The 16253-nt window shown below is 40.4% G+C and overlaps 18 non-coding genes across 18 annotated transcripts; all 18 read left to right on the top strand.

Moving 5' to 3' along the window:
* The first annotated feature begins 9117 nt into the window (after positions 1–9117).
* Positions 9118–9191, top strand: trnai-aau (transfer RNA isoleucine (anticodon AAU)). The gene has a single exon. It is a non-coding gene; the product is annotated as a tRNA-Ile (tRNA).
* A 284-nt stretch (positions 9192–9475) lies between these two features.
* trnar-ucg (transfer RNA arginine (anticodon UCG)) lies at positions 9476–9548 on the top strand. The gene has a single exon. It is a non-coding gene; the product is annotated as a tRNA-Arg (tRNA).
* An 880-nt stretch (positions 9549–10428) lies between these two features.
* trnai-aau (transfer RNA isoleucine (anticodon AAU)) lies at positions 10429–10502 on the top strand. Its single transcript has one exon. It is a non-coding gene; the product is annotated as a tRNA-Ile (tRNA).
* A 294-nt stretch (positions 10503–10796) lies between these two features.
* Positions 10797–10869, top strand: trnar-ucu (transfer RNA arginine (anticodon UCU)). Its single transcript has one exon. It is a non-coding gene; the product is annotated as a tRNA-Arg (tRNA).
* Positions 10870–11090: 221 nt separating this feature from the next.
* Positions 11091–11164, top strand: trnai-aau (transfer RNA isoleucine (anticodon AAU)). Its single transcript has one exon. It is a non-coding gene; the product is annotated as a tRNA-Ile (tRNA).
* Positions 11165–11449: 285 nt separating this feature from the next.
* Positions 11450–11522, top strand: trnar-ucg (transfer RNA arginine (anticodon UCG)). Its single transcript has one exon. It is a non-coding gene; the product is annotated as a tRNA-Arg (tRNA).
* An 891-nt stretch (positions 11523–12413) lies between these two features.
* On the top strand, positions 12414–12487 carry trnai-aau (transfer RNA isoleucine (anticodon AAU)). Its single transcript has one exon. It is a non-coding gene; the product is annotated as a tRNA-Ile (tRNA).
* Positions 12488–12781: 294 nt separating this feature from the next.
* Positions 12782–12854, top strand: trnar-ucg (transfer RNA arginine (anticodon UCG)). Its single transcript has one exon. It is a non-coding gene; the product is annotated as a tRNA-Arg (tRNA).
* A 227-nt stretch (positions 12855–13081) lies between these two features.
* trnai-aau (transfer RNA isoleucine (anticodon AAU)) lies at positions 13082–13155 on the top strand. Its single transcript has one exon. It is a non-coding gene; the product is annotated as a tRNA-Ile (tRNA).
* A 293-nt stretch (positions 13156–13448) lies between these two features.
* On the top strand, positions 13449–13521 carry trnar-ucg (transfer RNA arginine (anticodon UCG)). Its single transcript has one exon. It is a non-coding gene; the product is annotated as a tRNA-Arg (tRNA).
* A 221-nt stretch (positions 13522–13742) lies between these two features.
* trnai-aau (transfer RNA isoleucine (anticodon AAU)) lies at positions 13743–13816 on the top strand. Its single transcript has one exon. It is a non-coding gene; the product is annotated as a tRNA-Ile (tRNA).
* A 284-nt stretch (positions 13817–14100) lies between these two features.
* trnar-ucg (transfer RNA arginine (anticodon UCG)) lies at positions 14101–14173 on the top strand. The gene has a single exon. It is a non-coding gene; the product is annotated as a tRNA-Arg (tRNA).
* A 221-nt stretch (positions 14174–14394) lies between these two features.
* Positions 14395–14468, top strand: trnai-aau (transfer RNA isoleucine (anticodon AAU)). Its single transcript has one exon. It is a non-coding gene; the product is annotated as a tRNA-Ile (tRNA).
* A 293-nt stretch (positions 14469–14761) lies between these two features.
* trnar-ucu (transfer RNA arginine (anticodon UCU)) lies at positions 14762–14834 on the top strand. Its single transcript has one exon. It is a non-coding gene; the product is annotated as a tRNA-Arg (tRNA).
* Positions 14835–15061: 227 nt separating this feature from the next.
* Positions 15062–15135, top strand: trnai-aau (transfer RNA isoleucine (anticodon AAU)). The gene has a single exon. It is a non-coding gene; the product is annotated as a tRNA-Ile (tRNA).
* Positions 15136–15384: 249 nt separating this feature from the next.
* On the top strand, positions 15385–15457 carry trnaq-uug (transfer RNA glutamine (anticodon UUG)). Its single transcript has one exon. It is a non-coding gene; the product is annotated as a tRNA-Gln (tRNA).
* Positions 15458–15691: 234 nt separating this feature from the next.
* trnai-aau (transfer RNA isoleucine (anticodon AAU)) lies at positions 15692–15765 on the top strand. Its single transcript has one exon. It is a non-coding gene; the product is annotated as a tRNA-Ile (tRNA).
* Positions 15766–16010: 245 nt separating this feature from the next.
* trnar-ucg (transfer RNA arginine (anticodon UCG)) lies at positions 16011–16083 on the top strand. The gene has a single exon. It is a non-coding gene; the product is annotated as a tRNA-Arg (tRNA).
* The last annotated feature ends 170 nt before the right edge of the window (positions 16084–16253 follow it).

Genomic DNA, 16253 nt, shown 5'->3' with positions numbered 1-16253 from the left:
TGTCACACCAAGCTAAGTGTTACATTAAGATTACTATTATACCTCAGTACTTCTTTTTTTTATCAATAGAATAATGTCCATTCATTATGGTGGCCAGCAACAACCAGGCCCGCTCATGAAAGTAGAGAGAGAGAGAGAGAGAGAGAGAGAGAGAGAGAGAGAGAGAGAGAGAGAGAGAGAGAGAGAGAGAGAGAGAGAGAGTGAACGAGAGAGACAGATAGAGAGGGATGTGAGGAAGGAGAGCATGTCAGGTATAATTGGTGTAAGTGGGGCATCCAGTTTCAATGATGTCATTCTTTGCAAACACTGTCTGTCTACTCGAAGATGTTGCATGCATACTCTGCACTGTAGCTGCGTTTGTTGTCTCAAGCCAGAATGCTATGCCTTTAAAAACTTTTTGGCTCACTAGTTTGTGTGCGAGACGCTTTCTCGCTTAACACCACCGGTCAATGACCTGGTTCACTTTTCAGGGAACTGTGTCTGGGCTCCAGGTTTGAGCTTTAATGCAAATCGAATTTGCCGCTGAATATAGGTACATACTAACTACAGCAAGTCTTTTTAATACCGTCCAAAATAACAATAAAAGAAAAAGTACATCATGGTTATCATGTGTAGTCCTTGACAAATTAAAAAAAGACACCGAAAGGCTCCTTGACTCATTCTGTGGGTTGATATGTTTGACCACACGAGGGCAGCATTTCTGTATTTTTGTCGAGGTGGGGACTACATGGATTACATCAGAGGAAAATATCCTCAATTGAGTCACAAAGGGACAGCATTGTGTGGGTATGGTGGAGGAGGGTTGTGTAGGTGGAGTTTCTGTTACTAATATGACCATATGGACTTTGAGTGATGGACTTTGAGTGATGGTCACGCTGAAGTAAACACTATGAAGCTTAATGGTTCATTCTTCTGAAAATACTCCATGATTCAAAAAGATAAAATTTACTTTTTATTGATACACTCCCCTTACGCTTTCCGCGCTCTCAACAACTGCATGCTGTTTAATTTCACATTCACACAATTATTTTCCTAACAGCTAATTCATTTAGAAATATTGTGTGTAATATCTCCTGATACATTTCAGGAAGTAAAACTTGCCCTTGAGATAGAGCCTCAAGTTAAGACATACTGATAAACATACAGGGGCCCTTTTAATTCTAGCTTATATCGGGCTGTAAATGGTTAGCACGGCCACACACAACGCTCCGCAGCCAATAGCAAGAATGTATTGGTTGTAAATGTAACTAGTCCGTCTTCAAACAGCGATCGTTCTACATGTTTTTCCTTTAGACATTGCATCATGTTTCCCCGTGCCTGCCACAGCAAACACAGCTACGGTGCAAGCAGCAGTCTGGTTTGCTCTCTGCTGGCAACTCCCCGATACTGCACGGGCCATGTGGCGTGTAGGTGTAAGCAGGTCGTAAGTGTCGCAAAGCATTTATAGAGAGGAGGAGCCTGAAAGGTGTTTGCTCATTCTTCTGTGACATTTCAAAGAAGAAAAAACACTGGCACTGCGTTACAGGGTGGTATGCTTATTTCCTGTCAAAGGTCATAGGTCAGAAATGTTCCTCTCTTTCCCGGTCGAGGGTCAGTCATTTACCTTCTTGTCAAAGTTATACCAAGTTATTCCATTGTGTGTAGGAGGATTTATACTAAGAGTTCATTCCAATAGTTCATCATTGGATTAACAGGGTTATTCATCATTTATTTACAAGGTTTGAATGGACAGTGTGTCATGACTCAGAGGGGAGCAGTTCCACATTCATAGGTCGGAAAGAACAGAGGAGGGCAGAGGAGAGGAGATGAAAACTCGGGTGAGCAGCAAGGAGTAGAAGCATCCACCAAGCATCCAGCCACTAAACCCAATACATTGTCCTGGTTGCCATATATGGGCCAACTTTAAAGCCAGGAATCAGTGTAGGATCCCTCCTGCCTCGATGATTGCACAATAGGAAGAATGCGGGGGCAAGAAAGTGATGTGAGCATACAGTGATGTCAACACTTCTCCCTCTCCTTCGTCAGTCTTTGGTAACAATGCCGAAATAGCTGATGACAAATCAGCCGGCTGACCTCTGAGCGTCATCGCGTCTGTTTTTAGCAGCATGCGCTGCAAAACCGCGGCCCACTTGGCCTTGGAAGTCCTTGTCTTTCTCTTTCCTGCTGCCCGCGTCGCCCACACTCTCCCCTGGATAGCGGCGTACAGCCACATTGCCTCTCCTCTCGCCTCCACTCCCCTCCACTATTCCCTCACCCACTGACCCACTGGCGGAAAGCGTGGGGGCCATCTGTGGTGGAGAGGTTACTTTTAGTCTCCCAAGCTGCTATTTTCTCCTCGCTGATTTAATTTTCTTTTTTTTTTAAACACAAAGCACAGGCTTACTTACGCAATACATGTGTGTGTCTCTCTCTGGTTCTCTGTTTCATTGCTTCACAGGTCTTGTTTACACAACAGCACACTTGGCCCTTTGCAACATACCCCGACAGGAAAGAGTGGCCAATGTCAAATTTGGACATTAGATGATTTTATTTCCCCAGCCGAGGGAAGATGTACTGTATATGGTTTTTAAAAATTGCAGTCTCTCCACTGCATATGTGTATTTGTACTTATATTTGGGATGTAGTTCCTCATATGAAGAAGGGAAATCAATCAAATGAGTAAATGTTACAGTTTTCTACTCCACTTCATACAAGCCACATGTAAAATGTATATGTTTCTCACTTATTGCATAAATGTTCACTAAATGTTGGACAACCCTGTGCAATATTTTACATTGTATGTGCAACAATACAAATACAAAACTAGTGGATCAACTATGAACCTTATATATATATATATATATATATATATATATATATATATATATATATATATATATATATATATATATATATATATATTCAGAAATTCAGTCTTAGCGAGGATCGACAACAGATCCCATGCTGCTATCTTGCACACTGTGGGTGACACTGTGGAGCCCACAGTGTCACTCACTGTACTTCCTGAAGAAATGTGATAAAACTTGTGGGGAAGAATATTTCCAGGAGATAGCAAAGTGATCCACCACATCATCAGGTGATGCAGACAGAAGACAATCAACTCAAGGAACAACCATTTGAGAAGTTTCAGTTGATTGCAATCAACAACAATACCACTAGATGCCGCCAACTCCTAAAATCCTACTCGCTAGCCATCGAAGCTGATGATTTGACCGTTGATGTTGTGCAAGATGATGTTTAGCACATTTAATGTTTAGTAGGTACACCATCTTATCTTAACAAGGTAGAATGCTAACATTCATAATCAGCATAGGCAAAGTAAACCCTCTTCTACAAATTATATTCTAATATTTTTAATCAAAATATCTTTTTGATAATGCTGCTACAGATGATCAGTGCTGATGAAAAGTCACCATGGATATCTGTACCGACTTTATAGCAATCCAAATAATAACAGTTTGAAATATTTACCTAAAAAAAAAAAATGTCAATCCTATGGTGGCAGAAGTCAAGGGAGATTTATCTTCTGGGGGCATACAATGTCTTTTCTAAATTATGGCAATCCATCTCCCAGATACTAGGATATTTTAGACTGGATAAAAGTGGTAGAACGAGCGACAGACCAACAGCCAGGTTATCCCAAGAGAAATGCTGCTTGCATGGCCACTAAACATAAATGCCCTCAAGATATTTGAAAGAGACACTATGACATTTCAAACAACAAGTGTATAGTGTACTGTGAAAAGGTTAATATATGGACTTTGCCACTCTGTGAGTGTATGAGAATACTGCTTTGTAAAATTAAGCTGTTAAGTTAAAGGGTCGCTTGACAGAATTAAGGACACACATGGATGAAGACTGCTTCCAGTCAATGATAGTTGTATGTATCTGCTCATCCAACGCTCCAAAGAAACCAAAATTAGCATATTTTCCAAATATATCACGCCACTGCATCAAATAATTCTGTATTTCTGTTTTAGGATAACTCAAAATTCATATATTTTAAACAACAACATATGATAAAGACTAACTACTGATAATACATTAAAACAGAACATATGTCATATCAAGCGCAGCACCATGTGTTGACCCAAAACAGACTCACAGATGTCATAATAGCAGCGGTATTTTTAAAAAAAAGGAGACGTTTGCTTTTTCAGAAGGAAATATCCCTTTATGGTGTAACTCAGTGTGTTCAGGGATGACAAGATGCATGCATGTAGATATGAGGATATGAAGTCATACGCACTGAATAGCTAAAGCTTTTTTAAGACTACAGAAGGGGACAAATGAGAAATTATCTAAGTTGCAGCAGGTTAAACAGCTGGAATAGACACTAGTGCTAAAGATAGCTTCTTGATCTTGTGCCTTATACCACACATGAGGAACAGAATATTTTTTTTTCCAAACTTATCTGAACAGTAACATTTTGCAATACACAATCTGTTATGTCAGTGTATTAGACTGTTTTAACTCAAGAAGTTCATGTTTACCTACTGTGTCACCTCACTAGAAATCTCTCTCCAGGGGTGATACTTTAAATATACATGTGCAACCTTTTCCATAAGATGTTAGCCACACCATGCTGGCCTTTGAAAGCACATTTTCCTCCGCAGCATGCCTCTATTTGAGTATTATTCCGGTCGTGTTCATTCTTGTGGAACAAAGTGTGGGGACACTCTGAATATAAATTACAGCAGCTTTCTCTCTGGGAACACAATCTTGATTTACGTCCTGCACTCTGTTTGCAGTCAAATTAATGTGAAAATGCTGTCTGACTCTGTGAACACAGTGGGTCATTGTGTGTGTGTGTGTGTGTGTGTGTGTGTGTGTGTGTGTGCGTGCGTGCGTGCGTGCGTGCGTGCGTGTGTGTCCGCCACCAGATCACAATGACCCGAAAGAGTGCAACTGATTTTTGATTGCTAAATGTCAAATGATATCACGGGTACAAAGTCTTTAGTGGGGAAATTATTATTATGTCTTTGATAACTAAGTGTTCTGAACACATCAGAAAGGTTTTCTACACATGTACTGTTTGCAATACGCAAAAGAAAAAATGGCAAAAACAAATCGTATTTAGAGCAACATATTAATAAAATAGAATGTAAAACCAAACCCTTTTTTATTTCATTCATTGGCATTGAGTAGCGTTATAAGAATTATAAGTATACTTTTCTGATGCTCGTTCCAAATTTGCACATTAAGAAAGTCATGTTTTTAAAACATAATTTCCCGTATGTGAAGTTACAAAAAAGCTCCCTCCTGACCTGCTACAATATTACAATGTTGCCCACGTTAGAATGCCTCAATAAAAATTTTCCAATAACATTATAACATAACACCAGCAGGAGCCATTCTGTTGCATAATGGTTTCTATAAAATTATTGAAATGTATACCCCCTATTTGACTGTGGTCCAGGTAATGTCTTTGTTCACCGTTAAGTTAACCATTCAATTTGCATTTAATCAAGTTGCTGCCTTGTGCGAAGCACAATGTAAAAGTGCTCTGAAAATAAAGATTATTATTATTAATAGATCATTTTAATAACTATTTACTTTTCAGTTCAACAACTCAGTTATTCATTATTGAACTGTGACGAAACAACAGAGGGCAGCAGAGTGTTTTGGTGAGATCACTGAGCCCCTTCATACACGTCCTCACTTGACAAATGCATCTCTATAGCACAGGAGAGAGAGAGATCTGATTTAATGAGAGCAGTAAACGCAGCATGCTACAGAATGCCCCCGTCACTGGCTTGGTATGGGAGCGCTGCACTTATAGATGAGGGACGAAGCTTCAGCGACTGCGGCCAAGATCAACGGAGGCAGGGGGCCTCAGGGTGCAACTTCCTCTATTCCCTCTCTTGGCAGTGGCATAATTGCTGAGGTTGCCTAGCGACCGGAAGCATGGAAACAGAAGGTGTCACTTGTTACCTCAGAGCTTGATTTAGCCAAATTGTAAAATAGCTACCGATGGACCACGAGGGGGATCGAGTTACTAAAGATAGGAAGCAGAAGGCAGGAGAAGAGGGAGGGATCTGGAAATAGATAGAGGTCACTATGAGGGCCATTCATTTATGATTTTATATTGTTTTTCTGGACATTTTCACATTAGCATGAAAAAGGCAAATGCAGATTGGAAAATATTCCAATTAAGAAAGCACATTCATAGCATAGCATATGACCTTTCTCATCTTTCAAGACTGTTTGTGAACAAACCACTGGTATGTGGCGCTAGACACTGATGAACCAGCAACTAACTAAAGAGCTGATATCTTCTCTTTTAGGATAGAGACCAAAACAGAGTTGAGAGAAAAGTAAATAATGACTTCCTTTAATCAGGTGGCCAGAAACCAGTGGTGGGCCTCGCATTTTTTACTTAGGCCTACTGTCTGATATCGTATACATAAATATGCGCATGACGGGATTCTGATTTAACTAGTGGCAACATTTGCATTGTGTTATGATGTGCAATTTAATTGACTGGCCACCCCAGCCTTGACACCAATTTGAAATGAATTTGTTCTCAGAATCATCCTTCTGGTTCCTGATATTCTTTTTATTTTCAACCAGTCCTTTCCTGTCTGTCGTCTGCCCGCTTCCGCTCTTCTATCCTTATCTCCCCATTATTAGCCTCTTATCCCCTCATTCGCAACCCACCCCTTCTCTTTCTCTCTGCATTTCCCCGCTCATCCACATCTTCCTCCACTAAACCCATCCAACAGTTGCGACTACACTCACTCTTTCCTTTCCTGTTCCCCGTGCATCCCCATTATTTACTTTGTTGTATCAATCATTATCACCTTCACTCAGGCTTCCACACAGTGCTGTTCAAATGTCTCCCCGTCCTATCCATCTCTGCCTCCATCACTGGTGCGCACAGAGCGGATGGCGGCGGCCCACTCAGTCCTCTCAGGGAGCAGAAGGTTTGTCCACTCCCACTCAGGCTTTGCGTCATGGAACACAGAGAAATAGAGACAGAGGAGAGAGAACAGATGGGAGGAGGAGCAACTGGCTGCCTGTTTTATAACATTACTCCAAACAACACTGTGGTCATCAGTATGACTATGTAAAGAAGCAGGCTATTGTAGACTCATCAAGTAGACCTATTTATAGGACTGAGCCCAATATAGAGGAGTAGGAGCCGACTGTTTTGGTGTGAACAAAGAAATTGGTCCCTCACTTTAAGAACAATTTAAGAACAATTTTATATTTCAAAAATATACATTTAAGGTGATATGTTGTTTTTTAGACACCCTTTTGAAAAAACTATTAAATGAACATGTGGCTTATTTCAGACACATTTTAACAAATATGTTAATTAAGTTATGTCTGTCTTATTGACTGCAGCTTCTCAGAACATAATCTCAACCCCACAGACCCGTTTCCTGTGGAAATCCAATCTGAAGGCTTCATTATCACAACATTGGTGTAACCACAGAAACCTGATGTACATTAGTGGGTGACATCATAACTGGCACAATTGTGTGTGTCACAATTGAGTAGGAGACAATTAAAATTCAGATCGTTGTGCCATTATTTTTTTTGTCTTATCCATTTCCTACCTATGACTTGAATCAAGCATCGCTTAAGATTCTGGTGCGCGATGATAAAACATGTTATAAAAGGCACAGAGAATACTAGGATCAAACAATGTTCAAATGCAAATGCTGTTCAATAGATTTACACAAGAACAAAACAATAATTTTATTTGGGGTGCTGTGTAAACAAGAGATTAGATCTCAACATTGCAAGCCGAACATGAACAGGCAAATCTGGGTCAAGCTCAAAGCAAAAATTCACCCTGGGATAGAATTCCAAAAGATCTTGGACCGCTGGAGTTACAGTAAGATATATAAATGAAGACAAGTCGCTTTAAAAAATCCAGAGAAAGCAAAGACAAGTATGTGATGTGATCAAGCAGCATTTTATGGAAAAGCCTCACTAATGAATTACCGAACACAGCGACAGTACCCATGCTGGTTTTATCAGCTCTGCAATCCGAGTGAATAAATGGGAGTAAAAGCATAATAAAACATTCTAAATGTCATAAAATCGAACATGTTACAACTGGTGAGGATTTAAAGTTCAGCTTGATTTCATCATCAAGGATCAGATTAATTCTGCAAAAGAAATGTAGTTGAAACAAAATGGTCAGAGTGCAATGTTACTAATGACAAGGTCATTGGTTAAATCCTCAAACTCCCCATGAATGGGTATTTAAAAATGTATCTAAAAGTGTGCTCTTTAAGGTCATGATACAGTATTGACTGAAATAACAAACATTAAAAAGGTGAGCTGCTTTTGAATAAAGCTCAAGTCTAATTCAAAGGAACTTGGTGGAAGCCAACTTAAGGACAATACAAATGATCTTCGAGAATAGTTTATGTTTTAAGTTATAACTACACATTTGGGAGTGTTTTGCACTGTAAAAATTATGTTTTACTAACATTTAAAGTCAGAATTGTTTTTTGAGATATCCTCTTGCAACGCTGCCCAAGACAAGCTGACAAACTCAATCCCCATACTGGCCAGCAATAGCTATTCAAAAAAAAAACCAATGTGTCTTCGAATTTATGATTTAGTACAACGATTGAGAAGATTGAAGGATTTAATCTCTGAAAAAATAGATATTACCATGTATATCATCATTAATTCCACTGAATCTCACAAGTGGAGCAAGCTGTCTACCATTTACTTGAATTTCAAAACAGAAAAGCCAAAAAAGCCAGCTTTGCAGTATGTTTTTTTTTTTCCAACTTTATCTACGTCCTACTTTGCATATGAACCATTGCACTTCTGAAATGGGAACTCATGTCTATATAGGACCATGTGGCCTAACGGCCAAGGCGTCTGACTTCTAATCAGAAGGTTGATGGTTCAAGTCCCTTCATGGTTGTAACCTCCTTGCTGGTCATTTGTACATTGGTGTGTACAATATTAATGTGATCTTTTGTTAAAGTCAGAAATATATTTGGAGATATCCTCTTCCAACGCTGCCACAGCCAAGTTGACAGGCGTTCACACCCGACTGCTCAGACAAAACTGACCACATTTCGGACGCTCCATCCTGGCTTAGTTTTGGCCCTAATTGAGTTGAATAAAACCTTGAGATATGGCCGGTTAGCTCAGATGGTCAGAGCGTGGTGCTAATAACGCCAAGGTCATGGGTTCAATCCCCATACTGGCCAGCAATAGCTATTCAACCTAAACCAATGTGTTTAAGGCTCATTGAATTTATGATCCAGTGCAACATTTGAGAAGATTGAAGCATTTATTCTCTGAGAAAATATATACCACCATGGATATCATGATTAATTCCACTGAATCTTACATGTGGAGAAAGCTGTCCATGATTTACGTGAATTCCCTGCCAAAAAAGCCACCTTTGCAGTATATATTTTTTCAACTTTATCTACGTCCTACTTTGCATATGAACCATTGCACTGTGAAATGTGAAATTGTGACTTCATAGGACCATGTGGCCCAGTGGCCAAGGCGTCTGACTTCGAATCAGAAGATTGAGGTTTCGAGTCCCTTCATGGTTGGAACCTCCTTGCTGGTCATTTGTAAGTTGTTAATGTGATCTTTGTTGATTTCACTAACATTTAAAGTCAGAAATATATTTGGATAGATCCTCTTCCAACGCTGCTCAAGCCAAGCTGACAGGTGTTCACAACCGATTGCTCATACAAAACTGACCACATTTCGGACGCTCCATCCTGGTTTAGTTCTGGCACTAATTGACTTGAATAAAACCTTGATATATGGCCGGTTAGCTCAGAGGGTGGTGCTAATAACGCCAAGGTCATGGGTTCAATCCCCATACTGGCCAGCAATAGCTATTCAACCTAAACCAATGTGTTTAAGGCTCATTGAATTTATGATCCAGTGCAACATTTGAGAAGATTGAAGCATTTATTCTCTGAGAAAATATAAACCACCATGTAAATTCTTATTAATTCCACTGAATCTCACATGTGGAGCAAGCTGTCCACCATGTACTTGAATTCCCCTCCAAAAAAGCCCAAAAGCCAGCTTTTCAGTGTGTCGTTTTTCAACTTCAGCTATGTCCTACTTTTCATATGAAACATTGCACTTCTGAAATGTGAACCCATATCTCTATAGGACCATGTGGCCTAACGGCCAAGGCGTTTGACTTCTAATCACAAGGTTGAGGGTTCAAGTCACTTCATGGTTGGAACCTCCTTGCTGGTCATTTGTACGTTGGCAATGTTAATGTGATCTTTGTTGATTTCACTAACATTTAAAGTCAGAAATATATTTGGATAGATCCTCTTCCAACGCTGCCCAAGCCAAGCTGACAGGTGTTCACAACCGATTGCTCATACAAAACTGACAACATTTCGGACGCTCCATCCTGGTTTAGTTTTGGCCCTAATTGAGTTGAATAAAACCTCGATACACAGCCGGTTAGCTCAGATGGTCAGAGCGTGGTGCTAATAACGCCAAGGTCATGGGTTCAATCCCCATACTGGCCAGCAATAGCTATTCAACCTAAACCAATGTGTTTAAGGCTCATTGAATTTATGATCCAGTGCAACATTTGAGAACATTGAAGCATTTATTCTCTGAGAAAATATAAACCACCATGTAAATTATTATTAATTCCACTGAATCTCACATGTGGAGCAAGCTGTCCACCATGTACTTAAATTCCCCTCCAAAAAAAGCCCAAAAGCCAGCTTTTCAGTATGTCATTTTTCAACTTCAGCTAGGTCCTACTTTTCATATGAACCATTGCACTTCTGAAATGTGAAGTCATATCTCTATAGGACTATGTGGCCTAACGGCCAAGGCGTCTGACTTCTAATCAGAAGGTTGAGGGTTCGAGTCCCTTCATGGTTGGAACCTCCCTGCAGGTCTTTTGTACGTTGTTAATGTGATCTTTGTTGATTTCACTAACATTTAAAGTCAGAAATATATTTGGATACATCCTCTTCCAACGCTGCCAAACTCAAGCTGACAGGTGTTCACACCCAATTGCTCATCCAAAACTGACCACACTACGGACACTCCAGCCTGGTTTAGTTTTGGCCCTAATTGAGTTGAATATAACCTTGATATACGGCCGGTTAGCTCAGATGGTCAGAGGGTGGTGCTAATAACGCCAAGGTCATGGGTTCAATCCCCATACTGGCCAGCAATAGCTGTTCAACCTAAACCAATGTGTTTAAGGCTAATTGGATTTATGATCCAGTGCAACATTTGAGAAGATTGAAGGATTTATTCTCTGAGAAAATATATACCACCATGTAAATTGTTATTAATTCCACTGAATCTTACATGTGGAGCAAGCTGTCCATGATTTACATGAATTCCCTTCCAAAAAAGCCACCTTTGCAGTATGTTTTTTTTTCAACTTTATCTACGTCCTACTTTGCATATGAACCATTGCACTCTGAAATGTGAAATTGTGACTTCATAGGACCATGTGGCCCAATGGCCAAGGCGTCTGACTTCGGATCAGAAGATTAAGGGTTCGAGTCCCTTCATGGTTGGAACCTCCTGCAGGTCATTTGTACGTAGGTGTTGGCAGTGTTAATGTGATGTTTGTTGATTTCACTAACATTTAAAGTCAGAAATATATTTGGATAGATCCTCTTCCAACGCTGCCCAAGCCAACCTGACAGGTGCTCACACCAAATTGCTCATCCAAAACTGACCACATTTCGGACGCTCCATCCTGGTTTGGTTTTGGCCCTAATTGAGTTGAATAAAACCTTGATATATGGCCGGTTAGCTCAGAGGGTGGTGCTAATAACGCCAAGGTCATGGGTTCAATCCCCATACTGGCCAGCAATAGCTATTCAACCTAAACCAATGTGTTTAAGGCTCATTGAATTTATGATCCAGTGCAACATTTGAGAAGATTGAAGCATTTATTCTCTGAGAAAATATAAACCACCATGTAAATTATTATTAATTCCACTGAATCTCACATGTGGAGAAAGCTGTCCACCATGTACTTGAATTCCCCTCCAAAAAAGCCCAAAAGCCAGCTTTTCAGTATGTCGTTTTTCACCTGGCGCTATGGCCTACTTTTCATATGAACCATTGCACTTCTGAAATGTGAACTCAAATCTCTATAGGACCATGTGGCCTAACGGCCAAGGCGTCTTTCTTCTAATCACAAGGATGACGGTTCAAGTCCCTTCATGGTTGGAATGTCCTTGCTGGTCATTTGTACGTTGGCAATGTTAATGTGAATTTTGTTGATTTCACTAACATTTAAAGTCGGAAATATATTTGGATAGATCCTCTTCCAACGCTGCCCAAGCCAAGCTGACAGGTGTTCACACCCGATTGCTCATACACGACTGACCACATTTCGGACGCTCCAGCCTGGTTTAGTTTTGGCCCTAATTGAGTTGAATAAAACCTTGATATGTGGCCGGTTAGCTCAGATGGTCAGAGTGTGGTGCTAATAACGCCAAGGTCATGGGTTCAATCCCCATACTGGCCAGCAATAGCTATTCAACCTAAACCAATGTGTTTAAGGCTCATTGAATTTATGATCCAGTGCAACATTTGAGAACATTGAAGCATTTATTCTCTGAGAAAATATAAACCACCATGTAAATTATTATTAATTCCACTGAATCTCACATGTGGAGCAAGCTGTCCACCATGTACTTGAATTCCCCTCCAAAAAAAGCCCAAAAGCCAGCTTTTCAGTATGTCGTTTTTCAACTTCAGCTATGTCCTACTTTTCATATGAACCATTGCACTTCTGAAATGTGAACTGATATCTCTATAGGACCATGTGGCCTAACGGCCAAGGCGTCTGACTTCGAATCAGAAGATTGAGGGTTCGAGTCCCTTCATGGTTGGAACCTCCTTGCTGGTCATTTGTACGTTGGCAATGTTAATGTGATCTTTGTTGATTTCACTAACATTTAAAGTCAGAAATATATTTGGATACATCCTCTTCCAACGCTGCCCAAGCCAAGCTGACAGGTGTTTACAACCGATTGCTCATACGAAACTGACCACATTTCGGACGCTCCATCCTGGTTTGCATTTGGCCCTAATTGAGTTGAATAAAATCTTTATATATGGCCGGTTAGCTCAGATGGTCAGAGCGTGGTGCTAATAACGCCAAGGTCATGGGTTCAATCCCCATACTGGCCAGCAATAGCTATTCAACCTGAACCAATGTGTTTAAGGCTCATTGAATTTATGATCCAGTGCAACATTTGAGAAGATTGAAGCATTTATTCTCTGAGAAAATTTAAACCACCATGTAAATTCTTATTAATTCCACTGAATCTTACATGTGGAGAAAGCTGTCCATGATTTACGTGAATTCCCTTCCAAAAAAGCCAAAAAAGCCACCTTTGCAGTATATTTTTTTTCAACTTTATCTACGTCCTACTTTGCATATGAACCATTGCACTCTGAAATGTGAAATTGTGACTTCATAGGACCATGTGGCCCAATGGCCAAGGCGTCTGACTTCGAATCAGAAGATTGAGGGTTCGAGTCCCTTCATGGTTGGAACCTCCTTGCTTGTCCTTTGTACGTTGTTAATGTGATCTTTGTTGATTTCACTAACATTTAAAGTCAGAAATATATTTGGATAGATCCTCTTCCAACGCTGCCTAAGCCAAGCTGACAGGTGTTCACAACCGATTGCTCATACAAAACTGACCACATTTCGGACGCTCCATCCTGGTTTAGTTTTGGCCCTAATTGAGTTGAATAAAACCTTGATACACGGCCGGTTAGCTCAGATGGTCAGAGCGTGGTGCTAATAACGCCAAGGTCATGGGTTCAATCCCCATACTGGCCAGCAATAGGTATTCAACCTAAACCAATGTGTTTAAGGCTCATTGAATTTATGATCCAGTGCAACATTTGAGAAGATTGAAGGATTTATTCTCTGAGAAAATATATACCACCATGTATATCATGATTAATTCCACTGAATCTTACATGTGGAGCAAGCTGTCCATGATTTACGTGAATTCCCTTCCAAAAAAGCCACCCTTGCAGTATATATTTTTTCAACTTTATCTACATCCTACTTTGCATATGAACCATTGCACTCTGAAATGTGAAACGGTGACTTTATAGGACCATGTGGCCTAATGGCCAAGGCGTCTGACTTCGAATCAGAAGATTGAGGGTTCGAGTCCCTTCATGGTTGGAACCTCCTTGCTTGTCCTTTGTACGTTGTTAATGTGATCTTTGTTGATTTCACTAACATTTAAAGTCAGAAATATATTTGGATAGATCCTCTTCCAACGCTGCTCAAGCCAAGCTGACAGGTGTTCACACCCAATTGCTCATACAAAACTGACCACATTTCGGACGCTCCATCCTGGTTTAGTTCTGGCACTGATTGAGTTGAATAAAACCTTGATACATGGCCGGTTAGCTCAGATGGTCAGAGTGTGGTGCTAATAACGCCGAGGTCATGGGTTCAATCCCCATACTGGCCAGCAATAGCTATTCAACCTAAACCAATGTGTTTAAGGCTCATTGAATTTATGATCCAGTGCAACATTTGAGAAGATTGAAGCATTTATCCTCTGAGAAAATATAAACCACCATGTAAATTATTATTAATTCCACTGAATCTCACATGTGGAGAAAGCTGTCCACCATGTACTTGAATTCCCCTCCAAAAAAGCCCCAAAGCCAGCTTTTCAGTGTGTCGTTTTTCAACTTCAGCTATGTCCTACTTTTCATATGAACCATTGCACTTCTGAAATGTGAACTGATATCTCTATAGGACCATGTGGCCTAACGGCCAAGGCGTCTGACTTCTAATCAGAAGGTTGAGGGTTCGAGTCCCTTCATGGTTGGAACCTCCTTGCTGGTCATTTGTACGTTGGCAATGTTAATGTGATCTTTGTTGATTTCACTAACATTTAAAGTCAGAAATATATTTGGATACATCCTCTTCCAACGCTGCCCAAGCCAAGCTGAAAGGTGCTCACACCCGATTGCTCATACACTACTGACCACATTTTGGACGCTCCAGCTTGGTTTAGTTTTGGCCCTAATTGAGTTGAATAAAACCTTGATATACGGCCGGTTAGCTCAGATGGTCAGAGCGTGGTGCTAATAACGCCAAGGTCATGGGTTCAATCCCCATACTGGCCAGCAATAGCTATTCAACCTAAACCAATGTGTTTAAGGCTCATTGAATTTATGATCTGAGAAAATATATACCACCATGTATATCATGATTAATTCCACTGAATCTTACATGTGGAGCAAGCTGTCCATGATTTACGTGAATTCCCTTCCAAAAAAGCCACCTTTGCAGTATGTTTTTTTTTTCAACTTTATCTAGGTCCTACTTTGCATATGAACCATTGCACTCTGAAATGTGAAATGGTGACTTTATAGGACCATGTGGCCTAATGGCCAAGGCGTCTGACTTTGAATCAGAAGATTGAAGGTTCAAGTCCCTTCATGGTTGGAACCTCCTTACTGGTCATTTGTATGTTGGTGTTGGCAATGTTAATGTGATCTTTGTTGATTTCACTAACATTTAAAGTCAGAAATATATTTGGATAGATCCTCTTCCAACGCTGCCCAAGCCAAGCTGACAGGTGCTCACACCCAATTGCTCATCCAAAACTGACCACATTTCTGACGCTCCATCCTGCTTTAGTTCTGGGCACTAATTGAGTTGAATAAAACCTTAATATATGGCCGGTTAGCTCAGATGGTCAGAGCGTGGTGCTAATAACGCCAAGGTCATGGGTTCAATCCCCATACTGGCCAGCAATAGGTATTCAACCTAAACCAACGTGTTTAAGGCTCATTGAATTTATGATCTGAGAAAATATATACCACCATGTATATCATGATTAATTCCACTGAATCTTCCATGTGGAGCAAGCTGTCCATGTTACGTGAATTCCCTTCCAAAAAAGCCACCCTTGCAGTATATATTTTTTCAACTTTATCTACATCCTACTTTGCATATGAACCATTGCACTCTGAAATGTGAAACGGTGACTTTATAGGACCATGTGGCCTAATGGCCAAGGCGTCTGACTTCGAATCAGAAGATTGAGGGTTCGAGTCCCTTCATGGTTGGAACCTCCTTGCTTGTCCTTTGTACGTTGTTAATGTGATCTTTGTTGATTTCACTAACATTTAAAGTCAGAAATATATTTGGATAGATCCTCTTCCAACGCTGCTCAAGCCAAGCTGACAGGTGTTCACACCCAATTGCTCATACAAAACTGACCACATTTCGGACGCTC

The sequence above is a fragment of the Clinocottus analis genome, unplaced genomic scaffold, assembly GCF_023055335.1.
Source record: "Clinocottus analis isolate CAN_PGR_092001 unplaced genomic scaffold, fCliAna1.0.p SCAF_17, whole genome shotgun sequence".
NCBI classification, from domain to species: domain Eukaryota; kingdom Metazoa; phylum Chordata; class Actinopteri; order Perciformes; family Cottidae; genus Clinocottus; species Clinocottus analis.
Note: the sequence above shows the minus strand (reverse complement) of the source record. Positions and strands in the feature narration are given on the sequence as shown.